At 43.1% G+C, this 17,674-nt stretch overlaps 1 protein-coding gene across 7 annotated transcripts in view; it reads left to right on the top strand.

Annotated features, from left to right (window-relative positions):
* The window catches only part of SYT7 (synaptotagmin 7), a 564,911-nt gene that overhangs the window by 393,944 nt on the left and 153,293 nt on the right, over positions 1-17,674 (top strand). The gene's annotated exons all lie outside the window — the stretch shown is intronic.

Here is a 17,674-nt window from a genome sequence, read left to right as displayed (position 1 = left end):
AGTCAATTTGAAACCCTATGCAGCAACCTCTGGCATCTCTTCTTCAGTGAGCAGTTCTGTACCTGGAGCTTCAGGCGAAGGCACCTACCTCTTCAAGCAGCTTTTACAGGCAGGTTTCCTGCAGCAAGTTTTTATAACACTTGCTGAGGCCTAATAACGGTAACATTTCTGGAACACACACTTGCATGCTCCCAGGGGGAAAGGCCCCAATGGAAGAAAGCTTTGATCAGCTCCTCCCAAATATTTATCATCTTATTGGCCTCACCTTCTGGGTCAACCTCCCAAGGCTTGGCTAGGGTCAGACAACTATTTATAACCATGCGACTGACCCTCACACACTATTTCTGGAATATTCTTCCAGAGCAGGCAGAAGCAATCAGCCACCAGGTTTGGGGGAACGCTGATCATACCTAAAAGAAAAAGAAAATTGCATCTGAGCTAACTACAGCAGAGCTATATACTAAAGTTAGCCAAGCCAGCGCAAGAGCATTACATAGCTTACTTTCTTTAGAAAAATAAAAATAAATTTAAAATAAAATAAAAAAGATTTGTTCCAGGAATATTCTTTCAGGTTACATTATAGTCAATTAAAGGAGTGTAAGACCACTGTTATAGTGATCCTGGCAGCAAACTAAACATTACATAAATGCTTCACCTGTAGAGCAAAATATATATACTTACCTCTCCTGATGTCCATATCATAAGGGTCTACCTGCACTTTTTTTTTTCCTGTGAGTTTAGTTTACTTTCTTTAAAGAATATCTATCATTTAAAAAAAAATGTTGAAGGAACATGCTTCCTTGTTGCATGAAAAACATCTAAGGAATACATGGCTTTTCCTAAAGTGACCATGTTGCCAAACTGAAATGTTGTATGTGCTTTTAAAACAAAAAGTAGACTTGCCTCTACTGCTGCTGCATTGAACGAGGAGAGAGCAGGGATGGGGCTGAGCCATACTCCATGTGTGAATAGGCACACAGGATGCAGTTCAGGAGCAAGCTTGCTTGAGTGCCCCATAGCAAGAGGAGCCAGGACCATCAGCAGGAGACCCAAAAAGAAGAGGATTGAGACTACTCTGTGCAAAACCATTGCACAGGGTAGGTAAGTATAACATGTTGTTTTTTGTTTTTTAATCTTTACTTTAAAAACACTTTAAGTTTATTCTGAAACCAACACTTCCAGGAATGTCAGATCCCCCCTTTCATTTCTTCTAACACTGTTGTGTTGGGGAGTAGTGATGGGGTGAGCAGGATGAGCATTTAGTAAATGCTGAGAGGTGTGAGAAATGTTGGTTTCAAAAGAACTTTCACCTGGCGATTCCACATTAATGGAGCAGCAACCACGAGACTGGCAGGATGAGTAAGTATGTACTTTCTTCTTTACAGATACAGCTTTAAATGATACCTGTAGTCTGGTGACAGGACCCCTTTTGCCTTTATAGTAATAGCATATCTCCCAACTTTTTGAGATGGGAATGAGGAACACCTATTAACAAAATAATGTATGCATAGGACACCCCTGCCATGCCCCCTTAAAGGAGAATTATACAAAAAAATGATTAGTTAAACTCACAAGTGCTTTTTTTATGACTACCATTCCTTAATACTGGCTTTTTAAATTTACAAATGCAGCAATCTAGAAATTGGATGAAAGGTTTAGCAAAGGAAAAAAAAAATGTTAAAGCTAAAAAGTGCATTTTATATACAACTATACAGGTCAGACTAAAATGAGGGGCAAAAGAGGAGGAATGAGGGACAGAGGGACAGTGCCTCAAAATCAGGGACAGTTAGGAGCTATGGTAATACTGACATTTTTTCCAGTATGCTGTTTTTCGAGTCATTACAATTCTGTGATAACTGAATGAAGACATTGGCCCATTCATCAAATCAGTCTTTTCATTTTGCAAGTATTTGACAGTAAAGAGTTAAGCTGGATATACACTATATCATTTTCTGTAGATTTTTTCCTTCAGATTTACCAAAACCATAGAATATGAGGTCAAACCTTAAGAGTTTCAATTTGTATGCAATCAGGCAAGCCCTTGCACTACATGGTTTTGGTAAATCTAAAGGAAATCAGTGTGTATGGTGTTTGAGTAAGGTATAGGTAAGAAAACTATTAAAATACTTTTAAAGTAGTGGGAATAGACTGTGCTTTGCAATTGTTTTAGGGATGTCAAATATAAAATGTGTTGTCATATTGGACAACTGTGAATTTATAGTATAAAGCAATAAATCTAATTCCCTCACTAGTTGGCTAGTATTTCTGCAGAACATTGCTTAGTGCATTAAAGAAATGGACGGGTTAGTGCCACGTAGCATAATTGTCATAGGCGATACATATTCATGAAAACAGAACAGCAGGCCTTAAGCCCAGGACGAGCCACAGAGACACTTTCCAAGTCCCATCTCCTGTGCACATGCATAAATAAAAGAAATCAGGCTGCAGCCTCCTGTGTGAATAGCTTAAAATAAAACAACCAGATGCCCCCTTATCCACAAGAGAGATGTTGCCAGGAGAGAGTGGTATGTCCTTCATTAGCAAATGCAGCAGCATGGATCATAAGTCATATGTAATCATAGTCCTAGCTGCAATTGGAACAATGAGATTCTAACCAACCTGACTTGTCTTACTTTCATCTACCAATGTGGCTTTGATGTTCTGGACAATGCTTGCTTTAATAGCTCATTTCTAAGCATTGCCCTGTGTGCCAACCTATTTATGGTACTGGTCCACTCAAAGCTTTTAATACACCATATATTAAAGTGGACCTATCATTAAATTTCACAGTTTACATGAACCATTAAAGAACAAGCAAGCATTACCAAATCACATTATTAATTTAAGTATAAAAAAAATCTTCTTTTTTGACATGATCTAGAAGCTATGCTAATGAGCAGCGTAGCATGGACTAAAAATCACATCGTCTTTGGCTACCAGGGGCATCTTCGGGTGACACTCCCTGTCTGGTAGCTTTACAGTTAGATAAGCAGAGTCTGTATATATAATGGAAGGATATGGCTGTCCACATGTATGTATATAAGCTATATTTAAAAGCAATGCATTTGAAATATTAACATACTTTGATATCATTTGTATTGCATGACAGATTGAGGCTCTTTTTGGTTATGTACTAGCAGCAGGTGCCAGCACCCTAAAGGGTTCATCAATTCTAAGACGACCAGTGGGCTGTCTTTGGTAAAAACATGTCCCCGATTTCATCCCCAGTTAAAAGAATGTGTCCCTGATTTCTTTCCAGCTTTAATAATGACATCCCTGGCCCAGGCGGTTGCAGAATAATCTATCTGAGCAGCATTTCTGGGATTAGCGTGGAGCAGGAGGAGGGAGGAATGGGGTGTGTCTGCTCTGGGCTGTGTCCCAGGTTATTAATGATGTCACATGCTGATATTAGGTCTTCTTCCTAATCCCTCCCCTCTTGTGTCTGTATTCAATGAATTCTATTGTTATAGGGCTCACAGGAACAGGTACATGGGCATTGCTGCACGGATGGAGTCTAAACTAATAAACTAAAAAAAACTGACAGCTCAGGAGGAGCCGCTGTACTAACTATTCGACCTTAGTTCACCCATCTCCCCTTCAGGTCTATTGTGTTCTGACAGGGGGGGGGGGGGCCTCACCAGAGCACTCCAGTCATCATTCTCAGCCATTGGCTGAGAGGGCTGATCGGGAGCTGATCGGCAGACCTTTTTCTTTCATGGCCCTTCGATAGAAGCTGTCAGGGTTCTGTTGGACCGACTCCAGTACACATGGGCCATACATCAATTGGCCAATGCCGTCTGACATTTGGCCTATGTGTATTAGCCTTTACTTAACATTGTTTTAAAAAAAAAAACTGGCATTCATCTATGACACCTTCTCCTGAGATCTAAAGAGTAAGAAATATACATTATATATATATACCGTATTTATCGGCGTATAACACGCACTTTTTCCCCCTTAAAATCGGGGGAAAGTCGTGGGTGCGTGTTATACGCTGATCTCCACTGTCTGCGAGTCTAAAATACTGAGCGCTGCCGAAAAATAACGAGCGCCGCCGAAAAAGACAGAGCTGATTGCTCGTAGTCCCGCCTCCCTGGTGTTTCTGGAGTGAGCGCTGCCGAAAAAGACAGAGCCGACTGTCCTGTGTACTCGACTCGGCTCGGCTTGCACTCGACATTGTCCCGCCCATACTGGGCGGGACTGCGAGCGGAGCCCAGCCGAATACACAGTACAGATGGCTCGGTCTTTTTCGGCAGCGCTTGCTAGAGAAACAGCAGGGAGGCGGGACTACGAGCGGAGCCGAGCAAGTCGGCTTGGTCTTTTTCGGCGGCGCTCGCTCGGTCTTTCTCGGCGGCGGGAAATTTAAACATGGGCAAGGCTGCAAACGGCGCTGGCCAAGCTGCAAATGACACTGCAAAGCTGTAAACAGCGCTGGGCAAGCTGCAAATGACACTGATCATTCTGCAATGGTGGAGAAGGCTGCAGATGCACACTGATAAGGCTGCATTGACGGGCATTTAAATGTAAGTTTTTTTTTCCTTAAGCACTTTCAGACCGGACCAATTTGCTGGTCAAAGACCAGACCAATTTTTGCGATTCGGCACTGCGTCACTTTAACTGACAATTGCGCGGTCGTGCGACGTGGCTCCCAAACAAAATTGACGTCCTTTTTTTCCCACAAATAGAGCTTTCTTTTGGTGGTATTTGATCACCCCTGCGGTTTTTATTTTTTGCGCTATAAACAAAAATAGAGCGACAATTTTGAAAAAAAACACATTCTTTTTTACTTTTTGTTATAATAAATATCCCCCAAAAATATATAAAAAAACATTTTTTTCCCTCAGTTTAGGCCGATATGTATTCTTCTACATATTTTTGGTAAAAAAAAAAATCGCAATAAGCAATTATTGATTGGTTTGCGCAAAAGTTATAGCGTTTACAAAATAGGGATAGTTTTATAGCATTTTTATTAATAATTTTTTATTATTATTTTTTTACTAGTAATGGCGGCGATCAGCGATTTTTATTGTGACTGCGACATTGTGGGGGACCCATCGGACATTTTTGACACATTTTTGGGACCATTGTCATTTATACATTAATCACTCCTATATAAATGCAGTGATTCCTGTGTAAATGACACTGGCAGTGAAGGGGTTAGCCAGTGGGTGGCAGTGTAGGGGTTAAGTGTTCCTAGGGGTGTGTTACTAACTGTGGGGGGGTTGGGCTTTCATTTAGTGAACACTGATCTCTGCTCCAATCACATGGAGCAGAGATCAGCGTCACTAGTTGCTAGGCAGAATGGAGAAATGCTGTTTACTCGGCATTTCCTCCATTCGGCCGCTCCGTGAGACGATCGCGGGGATGCCCGCGGCGATCGAGTCCGCAGGTCCCGCGACCAGACTCACGGGGGTCCCGACCAGCGCGGGAGCACGCCGCCGCCGGCGCGCTCCCGATGGCAGGGCGACATTGAATATTGGACGTACCTGTACGCCAAAATGCCTGCCCGTGCCATTCTGTCGACGTACATTGTCGTGCGCTGGTCGGGAAGTGGTTAAACTTCCCTCCTAATACTTTTTTCCTTAAAATGCCCTCCTAAACTTGGGGTGCGTGTTATACGCCGGTGTGTGTTATACCCCGATAAATACGATATATATATATATATATAAACAAACAAAAAAAGATGCAAAAAAATAATAATTAAGAATCATGTTTAATAGTTTGTTATAAAATTTTGCAAAAAGGTCATTTTTCTCCTTCATTGAAGTGCGCTGATGAGGCGGCACTGATAGGCTGCACTGGTGGGCACTGATAGGCTGCACTGGTGGGCACTGATAGGCTGCACTGGTGGGCACTGATAGGCATAGTTAAGGCGGCACTAATAGGCACAGATAAGGTGGCACCGATAAGCACAGATAAGGCAGTACTGATGAGCACAGATAAGGCGGCACTGATGGGCAAAGATGGGCACAGATAAGATGGCATGGATGGGTGGCATGGATGGGTGGCACTAAGGGGCACTGATAGGTACCACTGATAGATGGGACCGATGGGCACTGACAGGTGGCACTGATAGGTGGCTCTGATAGGTGGCTCCGTTGTATCACATGATCAGCTGTCATTGGCTGACAGCTGATGATGTGGTAAGGGGTCGGGATCGACCCCTTGCTCGGATCCGTGATCAGGTGAGTCTCATAAACTCGCCGATCACAGGGCGCGCAGGCCGCTCGTGCACGGGACAACGTCAATAGACGTAGTCCCGGCAAAGGAGGTCCGCGCTGTAGCCGTCATTTGGCTATAGCGCGGATCTCTAGTGGTTAATGTATAATATAATATATTTTTAAATATATATATGTGTGTGTGTGTATATATATATATATATATATATATATATATATGCACACACACATACATATATATATATATATATATATATATATATATATATATATATATATATAGGCATGCCATGTGAATGAGAATACATGACAAACATATAGTGGGGTTTTCTCAAATTTGACTTCAAAAGTGGAAATACACTTTAAGCTGCAATGCAAAAGAATAGGTAACATATTTATTTATTGGAGATCCATACAAGACAATACTCTGATGAAGGGGGCTATTTGTCAAGAGCAGATGTTATGTTTGCACTTGTTTTGTATGGATCTGCACTAAATAAAAAGGACAGCTTCTCCTACCTATCACAGATTGAGCCTTACCATTCTTTATTTCTCAACTACACTACAGAGTTAGTACTCTTTATTTTCTAATCAGCTGATTGAATGACTGTAGCCATTTTCAGATAAATGTAAATCTAAACGAGCTGGGAGCTTGTTGCTGGTGGCCTGTGAACTCAATCAATTTTAAGCACCAGTCTGGTTTATTCATTAAAGTCGTTCTGGACACAAACATTTTCTCTTCTCTTCACACATTTAAAGATTTGTTTCACATGGCCAAATTCAATAATGAAAGGGCTGTAAACCCACTAATTAACACTTCAGTGTCTGGTAACTGGCATAGTTGTCCACTGTACCTGATTTCCAGAGACAGTTCTTTTGTTTGAATATTTTTCCATGGATATGTTAATCCCTGAAAATGTTCTTCATTTGCTTTATTGACCATTTTTTACAATTCATTATCTGTATTATTATTTTTATCAATGGTGTTATGCCTTTTTACATGAATAATTACGGGAGAGCAGTATTTGAAATGGAAATGGAATTATACTGTATATTTTAGGTGTAGAACTGTGCCATATCAAGTAGGGTGACCAGACATCCCCGGTTTCCAGGGACAGTCCCCGGATTGAGGACACTGTCCCCGGACCAAGTCTGTGCCTGGTTTTGTCCCCGGATTGGATTTGAACAGGGACTGGGGCAATTTCAATGACAGTCAGTGCAGAATAAAAAAAAAAATCTGAATTACAGAGCTTTGCTCCGCCACTCCTACTAGCTTATGGGAGTGTATTTTTTTCCATTATCTGTACCCCTTTCTGATGATCATGTGCTGGTCGGAGCGGAGGGAATATTTCTTCAGTTTCGGGCGCATGCCCATTCAGCTCTGCTCGCATGTTCTTCTGCCTTGGCTCAAGTCCCGGCCAGCCGCCTGCCTGCTTATCTCCTTGCCTTCCCTGGCGGGGTAATCTTCCTCCGCTCCGCACCCAGTAGTAGCCAGGGCCTGGAGAGTAAGACTTGACACGCTGTGAGGCGGGAGGCGGCGGCAATGGGCAGAGAATCACTGATTGCTGCCATTACCAGTAAAAAAAAAATGTCCCCGGATTTCATTTTAAAAATCTTAATATCTTAATATACCTTAATATCAAGGCATATACAGTGCCTTGCAAAAGTACCCCCCCCCCCCCCTTGCCATTTTTCGTGTTTTGTTGCCTCACAACCTGTAATTAACATGGCTTGTTTGAGGATTCGCATCATTTAATTTACAGAGCATGCCCACAACTTTGAAGATTTATTTTTTTATTGTGAAGCAAACAACAAATAGAACAATTGTCAAAGTCAATACTTTGTAGAACTTTTGTGGTTATCACAGCTCCAAGTCGCTTTGGATAAGTCTTTATGAGCTTGCCACATATTACCACTGGGATTTTTGCCCATTCCTCCTTCCAAAACTGCTCCAGCTCCTTCAAGTTGGACGGTTTGAGCTTGTTAACAGCAATCTTTAACCACTTAAGCCCCGGACCAATTTGCAGCCAAAGGACCAGGCCCCTTTTTGCGATCCGGCACTGCGACGATTTAACTGACAATTGCGCGATCGTGCGACGTGGCTCCCAAACAAAATTGGCGTCCTTTTTTCCCCACAAATAGAGCTTTCTTTTGGTGGTATTTGATCACCTCTGCGTTTTTTATTTTTTGCGCTATAAACAAAAATAGAGCGACAATTTTGAAATAATGCAATATTTTTTCATTTTTGCTATAATAAATATCCCCCAAAAATATATAAAAAAACATTTTTTTTCTCAGTTTAGGCCAATACGTATTCTTCTACATATTTTTGGTAAAAAAAAGGCAATTAGCGATTGATTGGTTTGCGCAAAAGTTATAGCATTTAAAAAATAGGGGATAGTTTTATAGCATTTTTATTAATATATTTATTTTACTAGTAATGGCGCCGATCAGCAATTTTTATTGTGACTGCTACATTATGGCGGACACATCGGACATTTTTAACACATTTTTGGGACCATTGTCATTTATACAGCAATCAGTGCTATTTAAATGCACTGATTCCTGTGTAAATGACACTGGCAGTGAAGGAGTTAACCACTTGGGGGCGGGGAGGGGTTAAGTGTGATGTGTGTGTGTTTTTTTTACTGTTGGGGGCGTGGCTTGGCATGTGACATCACTGATCATCTTTCCCTATAACAGGGAACAGATAATCGGTGACCGCCACACTAGGAAGCACGGGGAGAGGTTTGTTTACACATACCTCTCCTCGTTCTTCAGCTCTGTGACCCGATCGCGGGACACCAGTGGTGTTCGGGTTCGCGGGTCCCATGGCCACGGTCACAGAGCTCAGGACCGGGTTGCAAGCGCGCCGCCGTCGGCGCGCGCGACCCGCGGCTGGGCACTTAAAGAGCAATGTACCTGTATGTTGATGTGCCCAGCTGTGCAATTCTGCCAACGTAAATGTGCAGGAGGCGGTCCTTAAGCGGTTAAAGTGGTGTTCCACACACAAAAAAATGATTAAAATTCCAAAAAAAAAAACATTTGGATTTTTTTTTTAACTCACCTCTAAATGCCTGTTGCTAGGGGTCCCTTGTAGTCTGCCTCCTTCAGTGCCTGGGCTAGTGACATCACTTCCCCTCGGTGCAGGAAGGACTCAGCTCTGCCCCCCCTCCTGTCAGTCATCTGGGACATGTGACAGGTCCCAGATGACTGCGCGGCCAATCACAGCATCGCTGGACCCTGGAACAGGTAAGTGTCCGATTATTGAAAGTCAGCAGCTGCAGCATTTGTAGCTGCTGACTGTTATTTTTTTTTTTAAGGGGAACTCCTCTTTAAGTCAGACCACAGATTTATTATTGTATTGAGGTCTTGGCTTTGACTAGGCCATTCCAACACATTTACATGTTTCCCCTTAAACCACTTGAGTGTTGCTTTAGCAGTGTGTTTGGGGTCATTGTCCTGCTGGAAGGTGAATCTCCGTCCTAACCTCAAATCACACACAGAGTGGTACAGGTTTTGTTCAAGAATATCCCTGTATTTAGCACCATCCATCTTTCCCTCAACTCTGACCAGTTTCCCAGTCCTGACTGGTGAAAAATATCCCCACAGCATGATGCTGCCACCACCATTTTTCCCTGTGGTGTTCTTTGGGTGATGTGATGTGTTGGGTTTGCGCCAAACATAGTGTTTTCTTTGATGGCCAAAAAGTAAAATTTTAGTCTCATCAGACCGGAGCACCTTCCTCCATACATTTTGTGAGTCTCCCACATGCCTTCACAAACTCAAAACGTGCCATTTTGTTTTTTGCTGAAAGTAATGGCTTTCTTCTGGCCACTCTGCCATAAAGCCAAACTCTATGGAGCGTGCAGCTTATTGTTGTCCTATTTAGAGATACTCAAGTCTCTGCTGTGGAACTCTGCAGCTCCTCCAGGGTTACCTTAGGTCTCTGTGCTTCCTCTCTGATTAATGCCCTCCTTGCCCAGTCCATGAGTTTTGGTTTGCGGCCATCTCTTGGCAGGTTTTCTGTTGTGCCATGTCCTTTCCATTTGGTTATGATAAATTTGATGGTGCTCCTAGGGATCATCAAAGATTTGGATATTTTTTTAACCTAACCCTGACTTGTACTTCTAAAAAACATTGTCCCTTACTTGTTTGGAGAGTTCCTTGGTCTTCATGGCAGTGTTTGGTTAGTGGTGCCTCTTGCTTAGGTGTTGCAGCCTGTGGGGCCTTTCAAAAAGGTGTGTATATGTAATGACAGATCACGTGACACTTAAATTGCACACAGGTGGACATCATTTCACTAATTATGACTTCTGAAGGTAATTGGTTGCACCAAAGCTTTTTATGGGCTTCATAACAAAGGGGGTGAATACATATGCATGTGCCAATTATCAGTTTTTTTATTGCTGAAAAATAGTTTTATGTATATATTTTTTCTAATTTTACTTCACCAACTTAGACTATTGTGTTCTGATCCATCACATATAATTCAGATTAAATAAACATTGAACTAAAGGCTGTAATGTAACAAAATAGGTAAAAAGCCGAAGGGGTGAATACTTTTGCAAGGCACTGTATATGATTTTTTGGTTTTCTGATACAATATTATGTGTAACGATGTATCCTATATTATTGTTGGATGGTAGCAAAATAACCATGGTAATTATCTTAAATTTTTGGCAGCCATGATAACTCCTACCAAAACTAAGGATTATAGATAAACTGTACTTAGACTTGTGCTCAGCCCTTATATGTGTGCCAATGTGGCAGTCACTTCTACTGGTTATATACCGTATATACTCGAGTATAAGCCGAGATTTTCAGCCTCTTTTTTGAGGCTGAAAGTGCCCCCCTCGGCTTATACTCGAGTCATCGCTGTCTGCCTGCTCGATCAGCGTGTCGAGCAGACAGACAGCGGACATTCTACCATTCAAACGCCGCGCTACGGACTACGGACGAGGATGAGACGATGTCCGTGATAGGCGGAACACAGGCTGCTGGGAAATTCAGTGTTCCGCCTATCACAGGCGAAGGCGGAGGCGGAGGCGCGGCGTTTGAATGGTAGAATGTCCGCCGAGGCGCCGACGAAGAGCGGCGATCCTGGCAAGGCACGGGACGGAGGCAAGGCAAGGCACGGCACGGCACGGGACGGGACGGAGGCAAGGCACGACACGGGACGGAGGCAAGGCACGGCACGGGACAGAGGCAAGGAGGCAAGGCACGGGACAGAGGCAAGGAGGCAAGGCACGGGACACAGGCTCGGGACACAGGTAGGCTGGACACACACACACACACACACACACACACACACACACACACACACACACACACACACACACACACATGGACACACACACACAGGGATGGATGGATACACACACACACAGGGATGGATGGATGGAGACACACACACACAGGGATGGATGGATGGAGACACACACACACAGGGATGGATGGATGGATGGAGACACACACACACAGGGATGGATGGATGGATGGACACACACACACACAGGGATGGATGGATGGATGGACACACACACACACAGGGATGGATGGACGGACACACAGGGATGGACGGACACACAGGGATGGACGGACACACACACAGGGATGGACGGACACACAGGGATGGACGGACACACAGGGATGGACGGACACACAGGGATGGACGGACACACACACAGGGATGGACAGGCATGTCTCACCCTCGGCTTATACACGAGTCAATAAGTTTGCCAGTTTTTTTGGGGGTAAATTGGGGGCCTCGGCTTATATTCGGGTCGGCCTATACTCGAGTATATACGGTAGTTGCTGAGTTGACTAGGGGAGGTGTTGGTTACTAGTTATCTGTGTAGAGACAATGCCAGGAACACTTGGGTAGCATACTGGCCAACAGTTTCAGGTTTTGTTGCTTAGCTTCGCTTTACTTGAAACTATGTGTAGCCCAAGTGGTAAGTAATTGGTTCTTGACCAGTGGTGGTCACTCATTAGGGGAGCACAGGCGCCACCTTCCCCCCACTGATCCATGTGTCTGGCCCCTAATCGAAATGCATGGCGCCGGACGTATGGATTTCAATCGATTATTTTTAAAAAAAATTTAGAAGCACATGATTAGAGCCTGATTGCCACAGCACCCTGGAGTAACGGGGGATTTAGTGTTGGGTGGCGGGCTGGAGCGACGGGGGGGGGGGTGTCTGTGATCAGGTCTGTCTGTTGCCCCCCCAACTAGGCTAGGTAATTAAAGCTGAGTTTTAAAGCTAAAGTTAAGTTATGCATAATTTTGCATAGTTACATTGTTCCAGCTTGTAATGCAAGTATGAATGTGTCATACCTGTGGGATCCAAGTTGAAGCTGGGAATCACTGTAGTAGGCATCACTGCTACATTGATCGCCCCTTGCTTCTGGGTCCTGTGCAGAGCAACTGCCCTGCTACTTAGTGAACACAGGATGTTACACACTCAGCAGGGGCACCATTCAGAGAACACTTAGCATTTCCACAATAAATACAAAGCATCCTTTGATTGGATGAGGTGAAGATTGTGATGTCATCTCACCGTCTTTCCACCTAGTCTAATCAGAGAACACTTTGCAAATTAGCACCTTCTTCCACATGTTTGCTGTGTCCCCCGCATGGTTTCTCACAAACTGCAAACAGGACTTCTTATGGCTTCCTTTTAACAATAAAATATTAATTGTAAAGGTCGCAATTAGACAAATATAATTAATAAATAAATAATTCATACACAGTGTTAAGCAATAATTCTGCTTTCCCTTGAGCTGTACTTTATGCATGCTGTACTAAAAAAAAAAGCAATATTACACGATTCCTGCCTTCTGTGGCTCTTTGTGGCGGAGCCAATTTCACAGAATCTTATGATGAGAGTTTAGATGTACCGTATATACTCGAGTATAAGCCGAGATTTTCAGCCTCTTTTTTGAGGCTGAAAGTGCCCCCCTCGGCTTATACTCGAGTCATCGCTGTCTGCCCGCTCGATCAGCGTGTCGAGCAGACAGACAGCGGCCATTCTAACATTCAAAAGCCGCGCCTCCGGCTCCGCCTTCGCCTGTGATAGGCGGAACACTGAATTTCCCAGCAGCCTGTGTTCCGCCTATCACGGACATCGTATCATCCTCGTACTACGGACGAGGATGATACGATGTACGTGATAGGCGGAACACAGGCTGCTGGGAAATTCAGTGTTCCGCCTATCACAGGCGAAGGCGGCGGCGCAGCTTTTGAATTTTACAATGGCCGCCGAGGCGCCGACGAAGAGGGCACGGGACGGAGGCAAGGCAAGGCACGGCACGGGACGGGACGGGACAGAGGCAAGGCACGGCGGCGAGGCACGGAGGCAAGGAGGCAAGGCACGGGACGGAGGCTCGGGACAAAGGCTCGGGACACAGGTAGGCTGGACACACACACACACACACACACACACACACACACACGGATGGATACACACACACACAGGGATGGATGGATGGATGGAGACACACACACACAGGGATGGATGGATGGATGGATGGAGACACACACACACAGGGATGGATGGATGGATGGATGGAGACACACACACACAGGGATGGATGGATGGATGGATGGAGACACACACACACAGGGATGGATGGATGGATGGACACACACACACACAGGGATGGATGGACGGACACACAGGGATGGACGGACACACAGGGATGGACGGACACACAGGGATGGACGGACACACACACAGGGATGGACAGGCATGTCTTACCCTCGGCTTATACACGAGTCAATAAGTTTGCCAGTTTTTTTGGGGGTAAATTGGGGGCCTCGGCTTATATTCGGGTCGGCCTATACTCGAGTATATACGGTATGCAGTAGAGGACACATAAGTTTGAAGAAAGTCACGTTCATATCCCTTTGCATATTGGATTGGGATACGGTTTCTCCCGCATATGGATGATTGATTGGGATGAGATTCCTGAAGGGGTTAAATCATTGAAGCAAGGGGTTTCCTATAATACATGCTTAATGGTCACCTGGTGGCCAAGGCTATCTGGTGAGTGCATTTTATTATCACTTCGGGTGAAGCACCACTGTATTTGAAATTTCGAAGCACATTGCACTTTAGAAGCACAGTGTTGGCACATTATTCGTAGTGCTTGTTATGGACTTTGAGATTTATTAATTAATTGTGTACTTTAATTATTGCATAACACTGTGTATGAACTATTTATTTATTAATTATAATTGTCTAATTGCACCTTTTATAATTATTATTTTATGAGTTATTAGTTATTACAAATTTTAGGTGCAGCATTAGAGCATTTAGATATTTGTATCCATCACTCACCCCCTTTTTTTCACATCGTTTTCTTTCAACAATGGCATTCTTCTTGCCACTCTTCCACAAAGACCAGATTTGTGGAGCGCACAACTAATAGTTGTCCTATGGACAGATTCTCCCACCTGAGCTGTGGAGCTCTGCAGCTCCTCCAGAGTTACCATGGGCCGTCTGCTTCTCTGATTAATGCTGTCCTTGCCCGGCGTGTCAATTGACGTGGACGGCCATGTTGTGGTAGGTTTGCAGTTGTGCCATACTCTTTCCATTTTTGGATGATGGATTGAACAGTGCTGCTTGAGATGTTCAAAGCTTGGGATATTTTCTTAAAACATAACCCTGCTTTAAACTTCTTTACAACTTTATCCCTGACCTGTCTGGTGTGTTCCTTGGCCTCTGTGATGCTGTTTGTACACTATGGTTCTCTAACAAACCTCTGAGGGCCTCACAGAACAGCTGCATTTATACTGAGATTAAATTACACACAGGTGGACTCTATTTATTAATTAGGGGACTTCTGAAGGCAATTGGTTCCACTATGTTTTAGTTAGGGGTACCAGAGTAAAGGGGCTGAATACAAAAGCACACCACACTTTGCAGATATTTAATTGTAAAAAAAAATTAAAACCATTTATCATTTTATTTCCACATCACTCTGTGTTGGTCCATCACATAAAATCCAAAATAAATCCATTAACATTTTTGGTTGTAACATGACAAAATGTGGAAAATTCCAAGGGGTGTGAATACTTTTTCAAGGTACTGTACTTATTTCACTCATTAAAATGCAAATCAATTTATAACTTTTTTGAAATGCATTTTTCTGGGTATATTTGTTGTTATTCTGTCTCTCACTTTTAAAATAAACCTACCATTAAAATTATAGACTGATCATTTCTTTGTCAGTTGGCAAATGTACGAAATCAGCAGGGGATCAAATACCCTTTTCCCTCAATGTAAAATCATTATTTTTTATAATAGCTTTATTGTAAATATCTATTTTGTTTAAATTTTATATCTTTTGAGTCCTCAGTCTTGAGAAGGACTGTGGAATGTGGGATTGCTCTAGTGAATCTTTCTTTCCCTGGATTTAGAAGTCTGACACTTTCCCTGCATTGTTCCCTTTTCATTGTTAATTCCGAAGCTGCAAGGAGCTAAAAATAAAAAGTATTTCATACGACTGTTTTAAAATAGCTACAGAAGATACAGTATATAGGTACTTCTTTTCAGAGAGTCTGCTGACTATTACTGCTCCATCTGGCAGGGGAACAATAAGTATGGCATACATTTATCTTCTACTCGTGAACTGTCTCATTCCCCATCTCATCATTCAAAGGCAAAAGGGTTAATTCAGGAGTGGCTCCAACACGTCTCGCAGGCTTTACAGCAAGTGTGCCGCATGTCTGACTAATCTGAGAAATCATATTTCAAGCTCTGCACAGTTTGATCATGAGGTTAATTAATCCTTTCTTGTAGTAGATTAAAATAACAGCGCCTCATACATTGTCAGTAGGAAGGACAGAACATAAACCCATGCCCTGTGACCGTCACAATCCATTTTTACGGTCAGCATGTACCAGGATGGGAACTTGTCTTATCCTTTTGTTTGGCTACTTTTTTCTTACTTTGTTTGTCAGCTTGAATTCATGGAGTATTATAGGATGAAAAATGTGTATTGGGAACATGGAAACAAATATGTAACTCTTATCTGGTTTAAGAAGATGGATGGAGGCTGAAAATGTCCATTGCAGATTTTGGGAGTGCTAAAATTCCTTGTGTGGTTTTGTCACCACTATTATATATCGAGCAATGTTATGGCATATAACTGCACCAGAGATTCTATTACCAGGCTAGGTCCATTCTATGTATTGAAGATACAGGCCTGAAAGTAGATATCAAGGTCTGGTGGTCTTACCTATCTTATCTTATGACAAGAACATCTAATAATTGTCTACTACTGTTAGCTGAAGATGTGGATACAGCAGTCTCTGATAAGTGGTTAGAAATAAGCATGTTTTTTGGCCTTCAATCGCCTAACATAAAGGCCTGTAGAAATTTCCTCCAGCTGGAGTGGTCAACGGGATGGTCAAATTGGTGTTCCTGTAGCCTATATGGTTCTCACAATTCATGCCCGTCCATCATCACATTTCTATTAAGTGGCATTTCTGAAGGTTTCTAGGTCTCCACACTCAGATATTACCTTAGCCCTTGTACACACAGTCGGAGATTCCGACGGAATGTGCCTAACGGACTGTTGTGTCGGATATTCCGACTGTGTGTGGTCTGCATCAGACTGTTTCCGTCGGAATATCCGACGGACCAACTTTTCCAACTTGCCGGTAACATTTTCCGACAAAATGCTCCGATCGGACATACTCCGATCATGTGTAGCCTACTCCGACGGACAAAGTGCCATGCATGCTCAGATCAAATTCCTAGACCAAAGCTATTGGCTACTAGCCTGAACGTAGTCCCGTCGTAACGAAATAACGTCATCACGTTATGTACAATCAGATTTTCCGACAACTTAGTCCGACCATGTGTATGCAACATCACTTCCGGACCGCTTCTGAAATGTATCCGTCGGAATTACTCAGACGGATTTGGCTGTCAGAATCTCCGACTGTGTGTACAAGGGCTAACATATCAAAGACCTTACATAGCAAAGAACCTTTGCTTAGACACCATTGGATTTTGGGCACAGTTTCCTACCATGCTTGCCAGCTGAAATACAAATGGTTAAACTCAAGGCAAAAGTAGGTCAAACCTTCATCCAGTGCATTACCATTTTCATGTTACTGCAAATCCCTGCAGTAAAATGTGAATGTCATATTCTATGTAGTCAGAAGGTATTTCATTTATGGCCCAGAAATAATTCATGATTAATACAATGTTTATGTGCAGGACTGGGAGAAAGACTTATGTATTCTGTAAAATTTGTGATGGGCTCATAATGGTACAGCGCTTCAGATTATAGTTCTATACCAAGAGACAAGGACAGATATGAGAGGGGTAGTGCACATAAAGGTAATTATATTGAGTCTAGTATTGGATAAAGAAAAAAACTGGATGGAAGGGTGACAGGATGTTTAGATGACTAGATTTGATGGAGGGGTGGGAGGATGTAAGGAGGAATGGATATGATCGCATGGAATAATAATAGTA

Source organism: Lithobates pipiens, unplaced genomic scaffold (assembly GCF_037356315.1).
Source record: "Lithobates pipiens isolate NorthernLeopardFrog02 unplaced genomic scaffold, aLitPip1_a1.2 Scaffold_10, whole genome shotgun sequence".
In the NCBI taxonomy this organism is placed as follows: domain Eukaryota; kingdom Metazoa; phylum Chordata; class Amphibia; order Anura; family Ranidae; genus Lithobates; species Lithobates pipiens.
The sequence above is the reverse complement of the archived record's forward strand: the minus strand, read 5'-3'. Positions and strand labels throughout refer to the sequence as shown.